The sequence below is a fragment of the Aotus nancymaae genome, unplaced genomic scaffold, assembly GCF_030222135.1.
Source record: "Aotus nancymaae isolate 86718 unplaced genomic scaffold, 86718_ANA_hifiasm-v0.15.2.pri h1tg000059l, whole genome shotgun sequence".
NCBI classification, from domain to species: domain Eukaryota; kingdom Metazoa; phylum Chordata; class Mammalia; order Primates; family Aotidae; genus Aotus; species Aotus nancymaae.
The window spans coordinates 10,803,881-10,821,628 of NW_026988473.1; the positions used below are offsets into that span (position 1 = coordinate 10,803,881).

General features: G+C 44.1%; 3 non-coding genes across 3 annotated transcripts; 2 read left to right on the top strand and 1 right to left on the bottom strand.

Moving 5' to 3' along the window:
- Window positions 1-912: 912 nt before the first annotated feature.
- On the bottom strand, window positions 913-998 carry TRNAR-UCU (transfer RNA arginine (anticodon UCU)). The gene is given in 2 exon segments: window positions 913-948; window positions 962-998. It is a non-coding gene; the product is annotated as a tRNA-Arg (tRNA).
- Window positions 999-1,228: 230 nt separating this feature from the next.
- On the top strand, window positions 1,229-1,301 carry TRNAV-UAC (transfer RNA valine (anticodon UAC)). The gene has a single exon. It is a non-coding gene; the product is annotated as a tRNA-Val (tRNA).
- A 279-nt stretch (window positions 1,302-1,580) lies between these two features.
- TRNAV-UAC (transfer RNA valine (anticodon UAC)) lies at window positions 1,581-1,653 on the top strand. Its single transcript has one exon. It is a non-coding gene; the product is annotated as a tRNA-Val (tRNA).
- Window positions 1,654-17,748: the final 16,095 nt, after the last annotated feature.

Below are 17,748 nucleotides of genomic sequence, written 5' to 3' on the forward strand. Positions count from 1 at the left end.
ATTGCAGGCATGAGCCACCGCACCTAGCCTGTGTGCTTGTTTTTAAACTGTCTCTTTCTTCTGCCGCTTTGTCACGTAATTGCCACTGGGCAGTGATCCTGATGATAAGGATCTTGTATTTGTTGTTGTTTTTCTTAAAAAAAAATCTGCATAGCCACAACCCGTGTTTAAAACAGTAACTCGGCACATAATAGGATCTCAAGAAGTAACTGTCAACTCAGAGTGAACTTTTTGCAGCACAAGATGCCTCTCGCTCTGTGCTCCCTCACTCCCATGCAGCTGAACTCAGACGTTTTCTTTCTACTTTTCAAACCATAAACTCTGAAGCTGTCGCTATATTTAAGGTGTCTGGCAAAATAATATTAACTAAAGTTATTGTTATCTGGACGCCTAAGATTACAAAATAGATTGCCAAGAATAAGGAAAAAAGGTTTTTGCTTGGAAAGGTAATCACTGTTTACTAGAAGTGGGGTTCAAACCCACGCAGATATGAATACATCGGATCTTAAGTCTAACACCTTAACCACTGGGCCGTTCTGTTAACTAAAAGAACAATGGCTCATTTTAAGGCAACTCGGGTAACACGGCGACTAAAGTTTCAGAACAATTAAAAATTACTTTTATTCCTGATAGAAAAGTGTAATATGGGGAAAAATCTTGGTAACTTTGATCATGTTTCGCTAATTTCTTTATTTTGTCATCAGAAACTGGGGCCACATAAAAGTGAAGGAGAAAAGACTCGATCGAGGAGCGGGATTCCTAGCACCTTCAGGTGAAGGGACATAACCAGGAACTACAATTAACTGCAATTCACATCAGGCTGGAAATTTTAAATGGTAGATATACTTCTTTTCATCTATTTTATCTATTCTCTCCGCCTAACTTTCCGTTTGCCTGCCTTCAAACAAAAAGCGACTCTGGTGGGACTCGAACCCACAACCTTTGAATTCCTCCAACTGTCTAGAAGTCCAATGCGCTATCCATTGCGCCACAGAGCCAGACGTACGCGGTCTCTCCGCACTGAACACATCAGGGGAGACACTTTCTTTCCACGAATGTGGAATCTTAACGTGCTAAGGATGAGCGCGGGTAAGAATTGCGCTGGGAAGTCTGTATTCCTTGTGAAAGTTTCTGTGTGCACGATCGCTGAGCAGTAAATGTTTCGGGCCACGTTGTTAACATGTCTTTATGCAGAATTACTAAATCCAGGCTCATCAACTCTACACGCGGTTCCATAGTGTAGCGGTTATCACGTCTGCTTTACACGCAGAAGGTCCTGGGTTCGAGCCCCAGTGGAACCACAGCGTGATCTACCGTTTTTTTCCCCCTGCTTTAAAAGGTTTGCTGTTAACATTTTGCGAACCCGATCTTGGGTTTTGCTTCAGGAAGCTGGAGACGCGGACGTTTCGACAATGTGTCTGCGCGGTCGTGCTCCTCTGAACACCGGAAAATAAGGAATCCTTTTGAAAATGTTTCCTTGAGCATAGTTGCCAAATGTCAAATATACATAACCATTCCAGGGTGCCAAAATGTCTTTTGGAACAATTATAGAATCCTGGAGGAGCCTGTTGGTCAGGTGAGGTTCCATAGTGTAGCGGTTATCACGTCTGCTTTACACGCAGAAGGTCCTGGGTTCGAGCCCCAGTGGAACCAGGGCGAGTTACTTTCCTTTTTATTAGCCAGGTATTGTGTTTTGCACCAGAAAGCTGGAGACGCACCGGTGTCTCACGGTTTTCTACGGCTTGCTTCCTTCCTGCTGCACTAGCCCGGTTCCTCTTGGCGCCCGCTGCAAAGTCGGCCTCCGAGGCTGCCGCGGTGGTGCGCCTCCCTGGAGGTGCAGACGGCTCTGCCTCTTGGAGGCATCTCACGCCCCTGCGCCTGCGCCTATCCACTGCCTGGCCAGCCGGCTTCTGGGTGCCTGGGTGTTGCTACTTGGCTCAGCTACCTTCTCCTAAGTTTTGCTTGGACCATCTCTTTAAAGTTGCTACCGTCTCTTAAATTTGCTTGGACCATCTCTTAAAAGCCCTACCACCGGAAGGGCGCCCCCTCTTTGCTGATTAACTTCAAGTCCGCTGCCTTCATACTTCATTTAAATTAAAAATACTTTCTGAAAAATTAATTTCATCACAGAATTCAGAATCCCCCATGTATTCCACAGTGACGTTTTTGTCCCATCTTTCAATTGTTACTGGTTTCTTTCTTTCTTTTTTTTTTTTTGATACGGAGTTTCGCTCTTGTTACCCAGGCTGGAGTGCAATGGCGCGATCTCGGCTCACTGCAACCTCCGCCTCCTGGGTTCAAGTAATTCTCCTGCCTCAGCCTCCCGAGTAGCTGAAACTACAGGCACGCGCCACTATGCCCAGCTAATTTTTGTATTTTTAGTAGAGACGGGGTTTCACCTTGTTAACCAGGATGGTCTCGATCTCTTGACCTCGTGATCCACCCTCCTCGGCCTCCCAAAGTGCTGGGATTATAGGCGTGAGCCACCGCGCCCGGCCTTAGCTGTTTCTTTTGTGACCCTTCAGAAATAGTCTATGTATTCACCAGTACACATGTACATTTACTTTATAAGCCACTTCACTCGTTTTGTAGAAAGGTAGCACACATAGGTATTGCTCCCGTATCCTCAACAATATTCTGAAAGTCTTCCCATTTCGTTCATACATCTTCTCTCATCCTTTTACTTCCTGTGTTTGGATATATCACAATTCTTTAGTCTATGCCTTTTGATGAACACTTAAATTGTATCTAGTCTTAGGGACAATGCTGAGTGGATTTCCTTGTTCATTGGTTTTAGGGCAATATGGAGAATAATCACAGCAAAACCTTGAACAGGCACTTACATGTGTAGCTAACTTAATGTTCACAGTGACTCGATTTATCCCGTTTTACAGATGAAGAAGAGGAAGCATAGTGAGATTAAGAAATGGTCCAGGTACACCCCTGGTCAGGAACAGAACATAGTACCAACCCAAGCAAGAAGAATATTGCCTTTGTGTCTTAGAAATTTAATTATTGGCTGGGCATGGTGGCTCACACCTGTAATCCCAGCACTTTGGGAGGCTGAGGTGGGAGGATGGCTTGAGCCCAGGAGTTCGAAACCAACCAGGTCAAAAAAGTGAGACACCCTCTCCAAGGCTGATTCCACCAACCTCCCTGCTCATCCCCACCAACCCCCACATGGCTCCTTTCAGAACAGCTTGTATCAAATTACACTCGCACCAATATGAAAGCCCTTGTTCTTCCTGTCTCTCTCAAATGAAAATAATTGAATTTTGAGTCTTTGCTGAAAATGGTTTATTTTGTGTTTTTTATTGTTTTATTGTGAGTTAGGTTGAATGCTTTTCATGTGCTTAAACGCTTCCTTCCTTCCTGTTTACTTCTTTTGTTCAATTTTCTTTTTTTTTTTATTTTTCTAGTCTAAGGTATTTTGCTATCAATTTTCTTTTCTTTTGTTTTTTTTAGGCAGAGTGTTGCTCTGTCGCTCAAGCTGGAGTGCAGTGGCATGATCTTGGCTCACTGCAACCTCTGCCTCCCGGGTTCAAGCAATTCTCCTGCCTCAGCCTCCGGAGTAGCTGAGACTACAGGCATACATCACCATGCAGGGCTAATTTCTGTATTTTTAGTAGAGATGGGGTTTCATCACATTGGTCAGGCTGGTCTCAAACTCCCGACCTCAGGTGATCCACTCACCTCAGCTTCCCAAATTACTGGGATTACAGGCAATTTTCTAATATATATATATTCTGTTAAATTCTTTTTAAATTGTTTTTTTAGGGGCTCTTTGTAAATTCAGATTTAGGATATATTTTGCAAATGTATCCAAACTTGCCATTTGTCTTTTAACTATATTTTTGACATTCTGTGGGATGCAGAAATTAAAAATTTTTATGAAGTCAATTTCATCTTTTTACCTAGAAAATACTTCCTCACTTTGAGATTATGTTTCAAAAATTATGCTATATTTTCTCCTGATTGTTGTGTAAACATTTTCTAATGTTTCGGCCTTTTGTCAGAGGCCTTGGAAGGAGAGTGACTCCATCTGGAATAAGGGCTGGGTAAAATAGAGCTGAGACCTACTGGGTTGCATTCCCAGGAGGTTAAGGCATTCTAAGTCACAGGATGAGATAGGAGGTTGGTGCAAGATACAGGTCATAACGATCTTTGTGTTAAAACAGGTTGTGGTAAAGAAGCAGGCTGAAACCTACCAAAACCAGGATGGCAAGGAGAGTGACCCCTCTGGTGTCCTCACTGCTCATTATATGCTAATTTTCCTGCATTAACATGTTAAAAGACACTCCCATGAGCGCCAGGACACCTGCGATGGCAATGTCACGAAGTCACTCTACATGGTCTAAAAAGATGAGGAATCCTCAGTTCTGGGAATTGCCCCCCACTTTCCCAGAAAACTCATGAATAATCTACCCCTCATTTAGCATATAATCAGGAAATGACCATAAAAGTGGACAACCAGCAGCCCTAGGGGGCTGCTCTACCTATGGAGTAGTCATTCTTTATTCCTTTTCTTTTTTCTTTTTTTTTTTTTGGAGATGGAGTCTCACTTTGTTGCCCAGGCTGGAGTGCAGTGGTGCAATCTCAACCCACTGCAACCTCCACCTCCTGATTTCAAGCGATTCTCCTGCTTCAGTCTCCCCAGTAGCTGGGACTACAGGTGTGCCACCACATTGGGCTAATTTTTGTATTTTCTTTTCTTTTTTCTTTTTTTGAGACAGAGTCTTGGCTCTGATGCCCAGGCTGGAGTGCAGTGGTGTGATCTCGGCTCACTGCAACTTCCACCTCCTGGGTTCAAGCATTTATCCTGCCTCAGCCTCCCAAGTAGCTGGGATTACAGGTGTCCACCACCATGCCCGGCTGATTTTTGTATTTTTAGTAGAGACGGGGGATTCACCATATTGGCCAGGCTGGTCTTAAACTCCTGACCTTGTGATCTGCCCGCCTTGGCCTCCCAAAGTGCTGGGATTACAGGTGTGAGTCACCGTGCTTGAATTAATTTTTGTATTTTTAATAGTGACGGGTTTCACCATGTTGGCCAGACTGGTCTCGAACTTCTTGACCTCAGGTGATCCACCCACCTTGGCCTCCCAAAGTGCTGGGATTACAGGTGTGAGCCACCATGCCTGGCTTATTCCTTTGCTTTCTTAATAAACTTGCTTTCACTTTATGGACTTGCTCTGAATTCTTTCTTGTGCAAGACCCATGAACCCTCTCTTGGGGTCTGGATGGGGACCCCTTTCTGGTAACGCTTTGATCCATATGAAACTTCTGTAACTGGCATGAGATAGGAAAGATGGACTTCTTTAAATGGATTTTATAAAGCACTCTGGAGAATCTAGGTGTGTATATATAAATTGGTCACCCTGGTAAAATCACAACGATTCCAGAAAATAAGCTGATACTACCTGTAACTTTCCAGAAGTTCTGCTGACCTTGGTTTTCTGCACATGTTCCTTGAGTTCATCAAACTCCCTTTTGCTTTCCTGCGTTCCTTAGGTTGGGTTAGTTCCCTTCTCACAAAGAGCACAGTTTTGGGCAGTGTGGAGTAGACTTCAGAGATTCAACACAGGCAACCCCAGAGCCAAAAAATTGAGGTTCAGTGTTATCTCCTCTTGGTTGTGTGACCTTGGCACAGTACATACCAGCCCGCGCCGTGTGACCTTGGCACAGTACATACCAGCCCGCGCCGTGTGACCTTGGCACAGTATATACCAGACTGCTTTGTGTGACCTTGGGCTAGTTCCTTAACTGCTGTGAGCGAGGTTCCTCCTCTAAAATGGGGACAGTAGTTCACATGATTCTTGAGACGATTTAGACAATTACTATATGTATATATTTTAGATGATCTGTGCATAGTAAGCACAGAGTCAGCGTCATCTACTGTTACTGTATTTATTGGCAGGTAAGTCTGGTTCAATTTGCATAGAATAAAAAGGGCTTTTCCTTGGGGACATTTCTAGAAAATGCTAAGTGCTAAGCATATCAAATCAGTTTGCTCCTTGGCTTGTAAATCATTGTCCTCTGTCTATATCACTTCACATCATCTTCCCTTTATGGGCATCCTGGTATCCAAATTCCCTCTTTTTTTTGAGATGGAGTTTCGCTCTTGTTACCCAGGCTGGAGTGCAATGGCGCAATCTCGGCTCACCGCAACCTGCGCCTCCTGGGTTCAGGCAATTCTCCTGCCTCAGCCTCCTGAGTAGCTGGGATTACAGGCACGCACCACCATGCCCAGCTAATTTTTGTATTTTTAGTAGAGATGAGGTTTCACCTTGTTGACCAGGATGGTCTCGATCTCTTGACCTCGTGATCCACCCGCCTCGGTCTCCCAAAGTGCTGGGATTACAGGCTTGAGCCACCGTCCCCGGCCCCAAATTCCCTCTTTTTGTAAGTATTAAAATGCACACTCTGAATGAAGAGACCCCCCCAAACAGGCTTTGTGTGGGCAACATGGCCCTCTATTCACCCAGGTGTGGGCGGGCTGAGTCCAAAAAGAGAGTCAGCGGAGGGTGGTGGGATAGGAGTTTTGTAGGTTTGGGTTTGGCAGTGGAAAGTTACAGAAGTTACAGTTTAGGGCGGTTCTTGCAAGCTAGGAGGGGGTCATAGGGTCTGGAGTCACGAGGCTGACCACGGTCGTTTACAAAGTCCAATTGCCTTACCAATTGAAGTGGGAATAAGGAGCAATAGAAGAATGTCTCAAGTTACTTAGGCGCCGCAGGGGTTGATCATTCTTCCCCTTTTCATGGTCTTTCAGTTACTTCAGATTTTCTAATTCCGGGAGGCCATCCAGAGGTGTACGTGCAGATCAACGGGGTCCCCATGGCTCCACTTAGGGTATGGCCTATAGTGCAGCCAGTTCAAAGAAGCTTGCAGAAAAGACACCAAATATATTGGATCTGGGCCTACCCCGATGACCACGCTTTACCTTTACCTTTACCTTAACGTTACCTTTGCTTTAACGTTATCTCTGTAAAGCTCCTGTCTCCAAATAAAGTTATGTTCTAAGGTATCGGGGATTGGGACTTAAAAACATATGAATTTTGGGGGACACAATTTAACCCATAGCCTAAGTTGTTAAAACAGAACATACAATTTTCCCCCAAACATAGGCTCTTTCTGTATTTCCCTTCTTGGTGAATGATATCACCACCTACCCAGTACCCTAGCCAGACGCCAAGCGGCTATGTTTTTTCTCCCGCCATGCAGACGGTCACTGGAGCCTGCAGATGCTTTTGTCTGCAACTGAAACCGCCTTTGCAAAATTATGACTGAGACAGTGAAAGAGGTTCAACTTAACTCCATCTTGCCTCTAACCTCCAAGCTGTCCTTGTTCATTTCTGGGCGCAGCCTGAAAAAACTTTGGGAGGAACTTAGTTTATAGTTTAAAAAAAGTAACAGCCCTTTCCCAGAACAAAGTCCCTTCTTGCCTGGGGACTAGACTACTAACATTAGACACAAGATTAGAAATTAGAGTTTAGGCTGGGTGTGGTGGCTCACGCCTATAATCCCAGCATTTTGGGAAGCCCAGGTGGGTGGATCACGAGGTCAGGAGTTTGAGACCAGGCTGGCCAGCATGGTGAAACCCCACCTACTAAAAATACAAAAATTAGTTGGGCATGGTGGCATGCCTGTAGTCCCAGCTACTCAGGAGGCTGAGGCAGGAGAATCACTTGAAACTGGAGGTGGAAGTTGCAGTGAGCCAAGATTGTGCCACTGCACTCCAGCCTGGGTGACAAAGTGAGACTCTATCTCAAAATAAATAAATAAATAAATGGTTTAGGAGTCAAGTAGCTGGAGGCTGCAAGATTCTGACCCTCCCTAAACTGCTTCTAAGATCAGTGCTTGAGATGTTTTGCAGACTCTACCCTTGATGAATTGGGAAACTGGCCCAACTGATCTTGTGTCCCCCACCCAGGAACTGACTCAGCGAAAGAAGACAGGGACGCACCATAATTTCACCTGGGATCCAACCAATCAGCACTCCCCAACTCACTGCCCCTTCCCCTTTTAAAGACACCAAATTGTCTTTAAAAACTTTGATCCCCTAGTGTTCGGGGAGACTGATTTGGGTAGTAACACTCTGGTCTCCCGCTCAGCCGGCTTTGCGTGAATGACTCTTTCTCTATTGCTATCCCCCCGTCTTGAGAAATTGGCTCTGTCTAGGTAGTGGGTAAGGTGAACGCATTGGGTGGTCACACATCTGCTTCTCCACTTTGCTATTAATTCAGGTTTCTTTCATCTCTGCTCGGAATACCAAGGGTGTTCCTGTCTCCAGTCTTGCACACTCCAGTAATGCTTCACACAGCAACCAGAGTGACTTCTCTAAAGTGTAAATGTCATGTCCCACCTCCTCACCCATGAGAGCCCTCTGAGATTTCATCTCCCTCTCCAGCCTGTCTTTTGCTTCATTTCCTCCCTTCCCTGGTGCCCCAGCCCTTGGCATCTTTCTGGTGTCTTCTGCCCTACCCTCATTATTATCTTTAAAACCGGCAGGATGCAGCAGATCACAAGGTCAGGAGATTGAGACCATCCTGGCTAACACGGTGAAATCCCGTCTCTACTAAAAATACAAAAAATTAACAGGGCTTGGTGGCGTGCTCCTGTAATCCCAGCTACTCCGGATCCTGAGGCAGGAGAATTGCTTGAACCCGGGAGGTAGAGGCTGCAGTGAGCCGAGATAGCACCACTGCTCTCCAGCCTCAGCAACAGAGTAAGACTCCGTCTCAAAACAAAACAAAAAAAACCTAACTGCTCCATGTTCTCAACAGTTTGGGTACAATTTCTTCTGCAATGCTTTCTTGACTTTAGCTGCAGCCTCAGTGGGGCTGCTCACCCCTTCCTTCCAGGCCCATTCAGTTTTGTGGTGTGAAGGCAAGGCGAATGAGGTCAGTGCATCTCGCTATTTATTATTTATATTATTTTAGAGACAGGGTCTTGCTCTGCCACCCAGGCTGGACTACAGTGATGCAATCATGGCCCACTGCAGACTCAAACTCCTGGGCTCAAGCCATCCTCCTGCCTTAGCTTCCCGAGCAGCTGGGACTACAGGGGCACATTCCTTATGCCCGGTTAATTTTTTAATTTTTTAATTTTTTTTTTTTTGAGATGGAGTCTTGCTCTGTCGCCCAGGTTGGAGTGCAATGGTGTGATCTCAGCTCACTGCAACCTCTGCCTCCCAGGTTCAAGCAATTCTCCTGCCTCAGCCTCCTGAGTAGCTGGGATTACAGTCACGAGCCACCATGCCCGGCTAAATTTTGTATTTTTAGTAGAGGCGGGGTTTCACCATGTTGGCCAGGCTGGTCTCGAACTCCCTACCTCAGATGATCTGCCTGCCTCCCAAAGTGCTGGGATTACAGACGTGAGCCACCGCACCTGGCCTAACTTAAAAAAAAATTTTACAGAGACAGGGTCTAGCTATGTTGCCCACCGTGGTCTCAAACTTCTGGGATCAGGCAGTCCTCCTGCCTCAACTTCTCAAAGCGCTGGGATTACAGCCAGGAGCCACCACATTTGCTTTGTTATTTATTTTTACATATTTCCTTCTCCTACTCTCAGGTATTCTTAAAAAAAATAATATCACAATAGAAGACACAGATTGGGCTCAACTTCGAATGTGGTAGAGCAGGATTGGGGTGGGGCAGGGTCAATGGATGGTTACTAACAGGAGACGTCAAGGGCAAAGGGATTCTGGCTACCCTGAATTCACAGGATTCTTGCTGAGGGTGGACCAGGGTGATCAGATATCAAGGGTTGGAGGGATTTTTTGATACATTGTTAGCAGGATACTTAATAAAATTGGACTATCTGTAGGCTGAGGCTGGGACTGAGGCCGAAGTTTAGGCCTAGTGGAGAAGAGGGCTCAGAGAAGCCTGATTGCAGTTTGGTCAAGGACAGAATTTGTCAGTACCCAGCCCACCAGTCTGTTTTTTTTTTTTTTTTTTTTTTTTTTTGAGATGGAGTTTCGCTCTCATTGCCCAGGCTGGAGTGCAATGGTACAATCTTGGCTCACTGCACCTTTGCTTCCCCAGTTCAAGAGATTCTCTGGCCTCAACCTCCCAAGTAGCTGGGATTACAGGCATAAGCCACCACACCCAGATAATTTGTTTTTGTATTTTTAGTAGAGATGGGGTTTCTCCATGTTGGTCAGGCTGGTCTTGAACTCCCGACCTCAGGTGATCCACCCACCTTGGCCTCCCAAAGTGCTGGGATTACAGGAGTGAGCCACTGTGCCCAGCCTGGTTCCCAATCTGTAACTGGCACATGGTTCATGCATATCAAATTAAATGTGTTTCTGAGAAAAAGGCCTTTTTAATTTTAAAAATTTGGTCTTCTGATGAAGTAAATTTAATTTAACCTCTTTTGTAATTGCTTTTTTTTGAGACAGAGTCTCGCTCTGTCACCCAGGCTGGAGTGCAATGGCATGCTCTCTGCTCACCGCAACCTCCACCTCCTGGGTTCAAGCAATTCTCATGCCTCAGCCTCCCAAGTAGCTGACATTACAGGCGTGCGCCACCACGCCCGGCTAATTTTTGTATTTGTAAGTAGAGACAGGGTCTCACCATGTTAGTCAGGTTGCTCTCAAACCCCTGACCTCGTGATCCACCTGCCTCAGCCTCCCAAAGTGCTGGGATTACAGGCGTGAGCCACCACACCCGGCTGTAATTGATTTTTACCCTTCAAAGAAAAACAGATCAGCATTTCCTGAAGTGTGTCTTTGAAGATTTTCCTTCTTTTTTTTTTTTTTTTTTTTGTGAGACAGAGACTTGCTCTATTGCCCAGGCTGGAATGCAGTGGCACAACTTTGGCTCACCGCAACATCCACCTCTTGGGTTCAAGCAATTCTCCTTCCTCAGCCTCCTGAGTAGCTGGAATTACAGGTGCACACCACCACGCCCAGCTAATTTTTTCTATTTTTAGTGGAGACGGGGTTTCACCGTGTTAGCCAGGATGGTCTCGATCTCCTGATATCATGATCCGCCCACCTCGGCCTCCCAAAGTGCTAGGATTGCAGGTGAGAGACCCCTCGCCTGGTGGTCTTTGAAGATTTTCAAACACAGCACACACTTTGCAGGGGAATGTCTGGTTAGAGATCACTATCTTTTAAGCTTCAAAAAGGTAGGGTTTATCATAGAGCAAAATGTGAAACTTGAAACTATTAGATATTTCTTCCAGAAGAACATATAGGAGGAAAGCTTTGTAATCAATGGTTGGGCAAAATTTCTTAAGTGAGACACAGTAAGTATGATCCAGAAACTAAACAAAAAAAAATTAATAAATTTGACCTCATCAAAATTAAAACTTTTGCTACTCTAAAGACATTCTAAAGGAAAAGACAAGTCACAGATTGGAAGAAAAAAATTGCAAAAGACTTATCTGGTAAAAGTCTATTATTCAGACTTTTCTTTCTTTCTTTTTTTTTAAAAAAGCTCTTACGAATGTAATAGTAAGAAAAACAACCAAATAAAAAATGGACACAGCTGGGTGTGGTGGCTCACGCCTGTAATCCCAGCACTTTGGGAGGCTAAGGTGGGCAGATCACCTGAGGTCAGGAGTTCAAGACTAGCCTGGCCAACATGGTGAAACCCCGTCTCTACCAAAAATACAAAAAAATTACCAGGCGTGGTGGTGCTACTTGGGAGGTTGAGGCAGGAGAATTGCTTGAACGCAGGAGGTGGAGGTTGCAGTGAGCCTTCATCGCATCATTGCTCTCCAGGCTTGGTGACAGAGCAAGACTCTGTCTCAAAAAAAAAAAAAAAAAAGCACAAATATGGACATTTCACCAAAGAAAATATACAGATGGCAAATAAGAGAGTAAAAAGATAATTAGCATTATTAAATGTTAGGAAAATGCACATGAAAATTATGATAAAACACCACTACACATTTGTTAGAATAGTTAAAACACAAAAATAAAAGCATAAAACTAGGAATACCAAGTGCCAGCAGGGACAAGGAGCAGCTAGAACCCTCATATGCTGCTTCTCGGAACACAAATGGCACAGTCACCTAAGGAAAGTATTTAGGAGTTTCTATAAAAGTGCAAACACTTACTATATGACCTAAAAATTCCACTTTTAGGTATTTACCCAAGAGAAAGGAAAGTATATGTTTACACAGAGACTTATATGTAAATGTTTATGGCAACTCTGTTTATAATCCTTATTTATTATTTATTTATTTTGAGATGGAGTCTTGTTCTGTCACCCAGGCTGGAGTACAGTAGTGTGATCTCAGCTCACTGCAAGCTCCCTCTCCAGGGTTCAAGCAATTCTCCTGCCTCAGCATCCCGAGTAGCTGGGACTACAGGTGCCTGCCACCACGCCTGACTAATTTTTTTTTCTTTTTTACAAATTTTTTTTTTTTTTTTTTAAAGACAGGGTTTCACCATGTTGGCCAGGCTGGTCTTGAACTCCTGACCTCAGGTGATCCACTCACCTGGGCCTTCCAAAGTGCTGGGATTACAGCTGTGACCCACCACACCTGGGCTCTGTCCATAATCTTTAAAAACTAGAAACAAATCACATGTTGTCAGCTGGTGAATAGCCATACAACAATAAAATAAACAGTATTTCTTTTAAAGTATAAGGATTTCTTTTAAAATAAAAATTTTAAAAATAAGTAAAATAGAATTTCTTTTAAAATAATTTTTTTTTTTATTTTTTGTATTTATTTCTTCATTTACAAATAGAACTATAATGTAGAATCAAAAGACAGTCAAAAAGGAATAGATTTCTAACATAGCAAACAAAATAGATGAATTCCAAAAGCATTATGGAAAGTGAAATAAACTGTATGCATGCTACACGGCCATACAAGCTACATGATATACATGTATATACCAGGCTACATGCTCCATGATTGCACTGATATGATTTTCTAAAAAAGGGACAACTATAGGGACAGAAGACAGATCAATAGTTCCATTCTGGAAGCCTGAGAAGGATTTGACATGATGCCTGTATTGGTCGGGGCTCTCCAGAGAGACACGGAACCCATAAAATATATATATTATAAAGAAAAGGCTGGGCATGGTGGCTCATGCCTGTAATCCCAGCACTTTGGGAGGCCAAGGTGGGCAGATCACCTGAGGTCAGGAGTTCAAGACCAGCCTGGCCAACGTGGTAAAACACTGTCTTTACTGAAAAAATACAAAAATTAGCAGGCTGTGGTGGCAGGTTCCTGTAATCCCAGCTGCTCCGGAGGCTGAGGCAGGAGAATCGCTCGAACCTGGGAGGCGGAGGTTGTGGTGAACAGAGATCGTGCCATTGCACTCCAGCCTGGGTGACAAGAGTGAGACTTCATCTCAAAAAAAAAAAAAGAAAGAAAGAAAAAAGATTTGTTATGAGGGATTAACTTACATAATTATGGAAGTTGAGAAGTCTCAGAGCTGTTGTCTGCAAGCGGCAGGCCCAGGAAAAACAGTTGCCTTGGTCTGTTTGGGCTGATACAACAGAAACACCATGGATTGAGGGACCTATAAACAACAGAAATTTGTTTCTCACAGTTCTGGAGGCCGAGAAGTCCCAGAGTAGGGCACTGGCAGATTCATTGTCTATTGACGGCCTGCTTCCTGGTTCTTAGGTGTTTGTCTTCTCACTGTGTCCTCACGTGGTAGAAGAGGCAAGACAGCTACCCCAGTTTTCTTTTATAGGATCAGTAGTCCCATTTATGAGGGTTCCAACCTCAAGACCTAATCACCTGCCAAAGCCCTCACTTTCAAATACCATCACATTGGGGATTAGGTGTCAATATATGAATACTCAACACTCAACATCCAGTCTATAGCACCAGTGGTGTTCACGACTAAACCTGAAGGCCTGGAAACTAGCAGAGCCAATGGAGGAAGTTCTGGTCTGAGTCTGAAAGCCCCCAAACCAGGAGTGCAGTGTCTGAGGGCAGGAGAAGGTGGATGGCCCAGCTCAAGCAGAGGGTAAATTCTCCCTTCCACCATTTTTTTTTCTTTTTTCTTTTTTTTTTTTTTTTTTGCTATTCAGGCCCTCAGTGGATTGGGTGGTACCCATGACATTGGTGAAAGTAATTGACTTTATTGAGTCCACCAGTTTAATACTAATCTCTTCCAGAAACACTCTCACAGACACAGCCAGAAATATTATTTTACCTGCTATCTGGGTAGCCTTTAGCCTAGCCAAGTGGACACATAAAATTAAACATCATAATGCCTCAAGATCCCACATAGCTGAGGACATTTTGCCTGCATGTAAAGAGGGTAGTGTGGGGAGAAAGTATTTACTTCAAACTGGCATGAGGGGATTTTTTTGCGGTGGTGGAAACATTTTATATCTTCATTTTGGTGACTTTACAGTGACTTTATATATTTGTCAAACCTCATAGAACTATATGTCCCAAAAGAATGAATTTTACTGTATATACAATATTTTTATTTATTCATTTTTTTTTGAGATGGAGTCTCACTCTGTCACCCAGGCTGAAGTGCAGTGGTGTGATCTTGGCTCACTGCAACCTCCACCTCCTGGGTTCAAGCAATTCTCCTGCCTGAGCTTCCTGAGTAGCTGGGATTATAGGCATGTACCACCACGCTCAGCTAATTTTTGTATTTAGCTTAGTAGAGATGGGGTTTCATCATACTGCTCAGGCTGGTCTTGAACTCCTGAACTCAAGTGTTCCACCCACCTTGGCCTCCCAAAGTGCTGGGATTACAGGTGTGAGCCACTGCACCAGCTGTATATAAATTATATCTCAATAAACAAACAAAAATTGAAAAGTTTGATAGCACATTTCAGGCTCTCAGCAACAAAAACATGATAAAAATTAGTAAATATATACATAAATGAGTACTTATTAAAGGAATGATAGAATAAAGTGGGGAGCAGATTCCAGGTTAAGATTAATAATAGTTTAAATGAACATAATTTTGTGAATAATTTTTTTGTCTGTTTTTTCTATTCTTGGGGCATGTTTACAGAATTTAAGCTTGATAATGTATCGTGCTAAGTCACAAAAATATCAAGCCTCGAGATGCCCTCTTCTTAGAGAAGATGCCTCTAACCATTGGGTTTAAAGATGCTGAGAATGGGTAGGCACCATGGTTTACTCCTGTAATCCCAGCATTTTGGGAGACTAAGGCAGGTAGATCACTTGAAGCCAGGAGTTTGCGATCAGCATGGCCAACACGGTGAAACCCCATATCTACTAAAATATAAAAATTAGCCAGGCATGATGGCACATGCTTGTAATCCTAGCTACTTGGGAGGCTGAGGCAGGAGAATTGCTTGGACTCGGGAGGTGGAGGTTGCAGTAAGCCAAGATTGCGCCACTGCACTCCAGCCTGTGTGACAGAGTAAGACTCTGTCTCAAAATGAATGAATGAATAAATAAATAAATAATAAATACATATAAAGATGCTGACAAAACTATTTCTTTTATAATTTTTAAGAAGAGAAACAGGCTGGGTGCGGTGGCTCACACCTGTAATCCCAGAACTTTAGGAGGCCAAGGCGGGCGGATCACGAGGTCAAGAGATTGAGACCATCCTGGCCAACATGGTGAAACCCCGTCTCTACTAAAAAATACAAAAAATTAGCTGGGCGTGGTGGCACACATCTGTAGTTCCAGCTACTCGGGAGGCTGAGCAAGAGAATTGCTTGAACCCAGGGGGTGGAGATAGCAGTAAGCCAAGATTACGCCGCTGCACTATGCCTGGCGCCTGGTGACAGAGCAAGACTCTGTCTCAAAAAAAAAAAAAAAAAAAAAAAAAGAGAAGAGAAACAATGACTTTGACGGACATAAGGAGAAGAAATGCATCCAGGGCAACAGAAACTTTGCATCATTCTTCAAAATGTCATGGGAAATTAGACGTCAGAGAGAGACAAGTAAAACTTGTAAGGCAATTTAGTGGCTTCTGAGCCTAAGTTCAAGCCGAGTGGTGTTTGGAAATAGCTCTAGTCTTCTCATTTATCTTGAGAATCAATGGTGAGCCAGGGTGACAATAGGAAGGGTAGAAAGTGTAAGAAACATCATATACAAAGAAAAGATAAGAGAAGGAGTGAGAAGTATATAGACAGAAGCAAAAGATGAAAGAGAAGGAAAAGAAGGGGGAAAGAAGATGAAGGAGAAGAAGAAAATAGATGCCTTATGGTGAAGGGACTTGCCTGTGATGACTTCAGGTGCCTCTTAATAACTTACCCTGTATTACCAACCTGCCGCTAAGCTTTCGATCTTCAGGTATGATCCCATTTTGACAAGTTGTATGTTAAAAAGAATGTAAAAAATAACTTTTTTTTTTTTTTTGAAAAGGAGTCTCCCTCTGTCGCCTAGGCTGGAGTGCAGTGGCGCCTTCTCGGCTCACTGTAACCTCCACCTCCAGGGTTTAAGCAATTCTCCACCTCAGCCTCCCAAATAGCTGGGATTGCAGTGGGATTACAGGTGTGGGCAACCATGCCTTGCTAGTGTGTATGTGTGTGTCTGTGTGTGTGTGTGTGACAGAGTCTCGCTCTGTCGCCCAGGCTGGGCTACAGTGGCGCGATCTCAACTCACTGCAGCCTCCGTCTCCCGGGTTCAAGCGATTCTTTCTCCTGCCTCAGCCTCCTGAGTAACTGGGATAAGGGGAAGGGGCCACCACGCCTGGCTAATTCTGTGTATTTTTATTAGAGACGGGGTTTCACGGTGTTATCCAGGATGGTCTCAATCTCCTGACCTCATGATCCTCCCGCCTCAGCCTCCTAAAGTACTGGGATTACAGGCGTGAGCCACTGCGCCTGGCCTAATTTTTTGTATTTTTAGTAGAGGCAGGGTTTCACCATCTTGGCCAGGCTGATGTTGAACTCCTGACCTCATGATCCACCCGCCTCGGCCTCCCAAAGTGCTAGGATTACAGGCGTGAGTCACCGCACCTGGCTGAAAGTAACTGTTTAAAACGACTTGGTGCAAATCTTCATTTCATTAGCAAAGTTGCATGTTACTTTTGACTTCAGTTCTTTCTCAAAGGCACCTGGTTTTATGATGTGATTTCCTCAGGCCTAGGGGTTGTTTAAACAGGTGGTGCTGATGACAGTGAATGCCTGAAACCACTTGGTCCTTATGAGCTTCACCGTCTCCTAATTTCTTAGATTTGCAGACTTGCTGGAATATCCTGGTTTATTCAGAGAGGTTCACTGATCTTCAGGATCCAGAATGCAGTTTCTTTCAGTGGCTACCACATGTTCCCCGAGTGTTGATATTAGACATTAAAGGGGCCAGAATAGAGCTTGAAGCATACTGTTTCATAGTAATGGGTCTGAGGATCCTGAAACTGATGGCTAGGGGACTTCACAAAGTCCAAGTCAGAGAGGATATCCTAGCTCAGTGGTTTTCAAAGTTGTTTGACTGAGGCACTGTATGAGTCCATTCTCACACTGCTATAAATACCCGAGACTGGGTCATTTATAAAGGAAAAAGGTTTAATTGGCTTATGCGCCCGGTGAATTGTATAATTTTTCTATGGTACCCTAGACTATCCTATTGCATTAAAACAATGCATATCCAGACCTACCAAAGTGAAATCACATCCCTTGGAACGTTAGGGTCTGCAGTTTGAAAAACATTGACCTTGGAACAGTTCTCCAAGTGTGATACACAGGTTGTTGGCCTCAGAATCACAGACGGGGCAGGGGGTGAGCTGGCTAAAAATGTAGATTCCTGGTATCTAGGACAGAACTATTTAATCTCTTGCAGATGGTGAGAGGATTTTGCATTTTTATTAAACCGCCAGGTGAT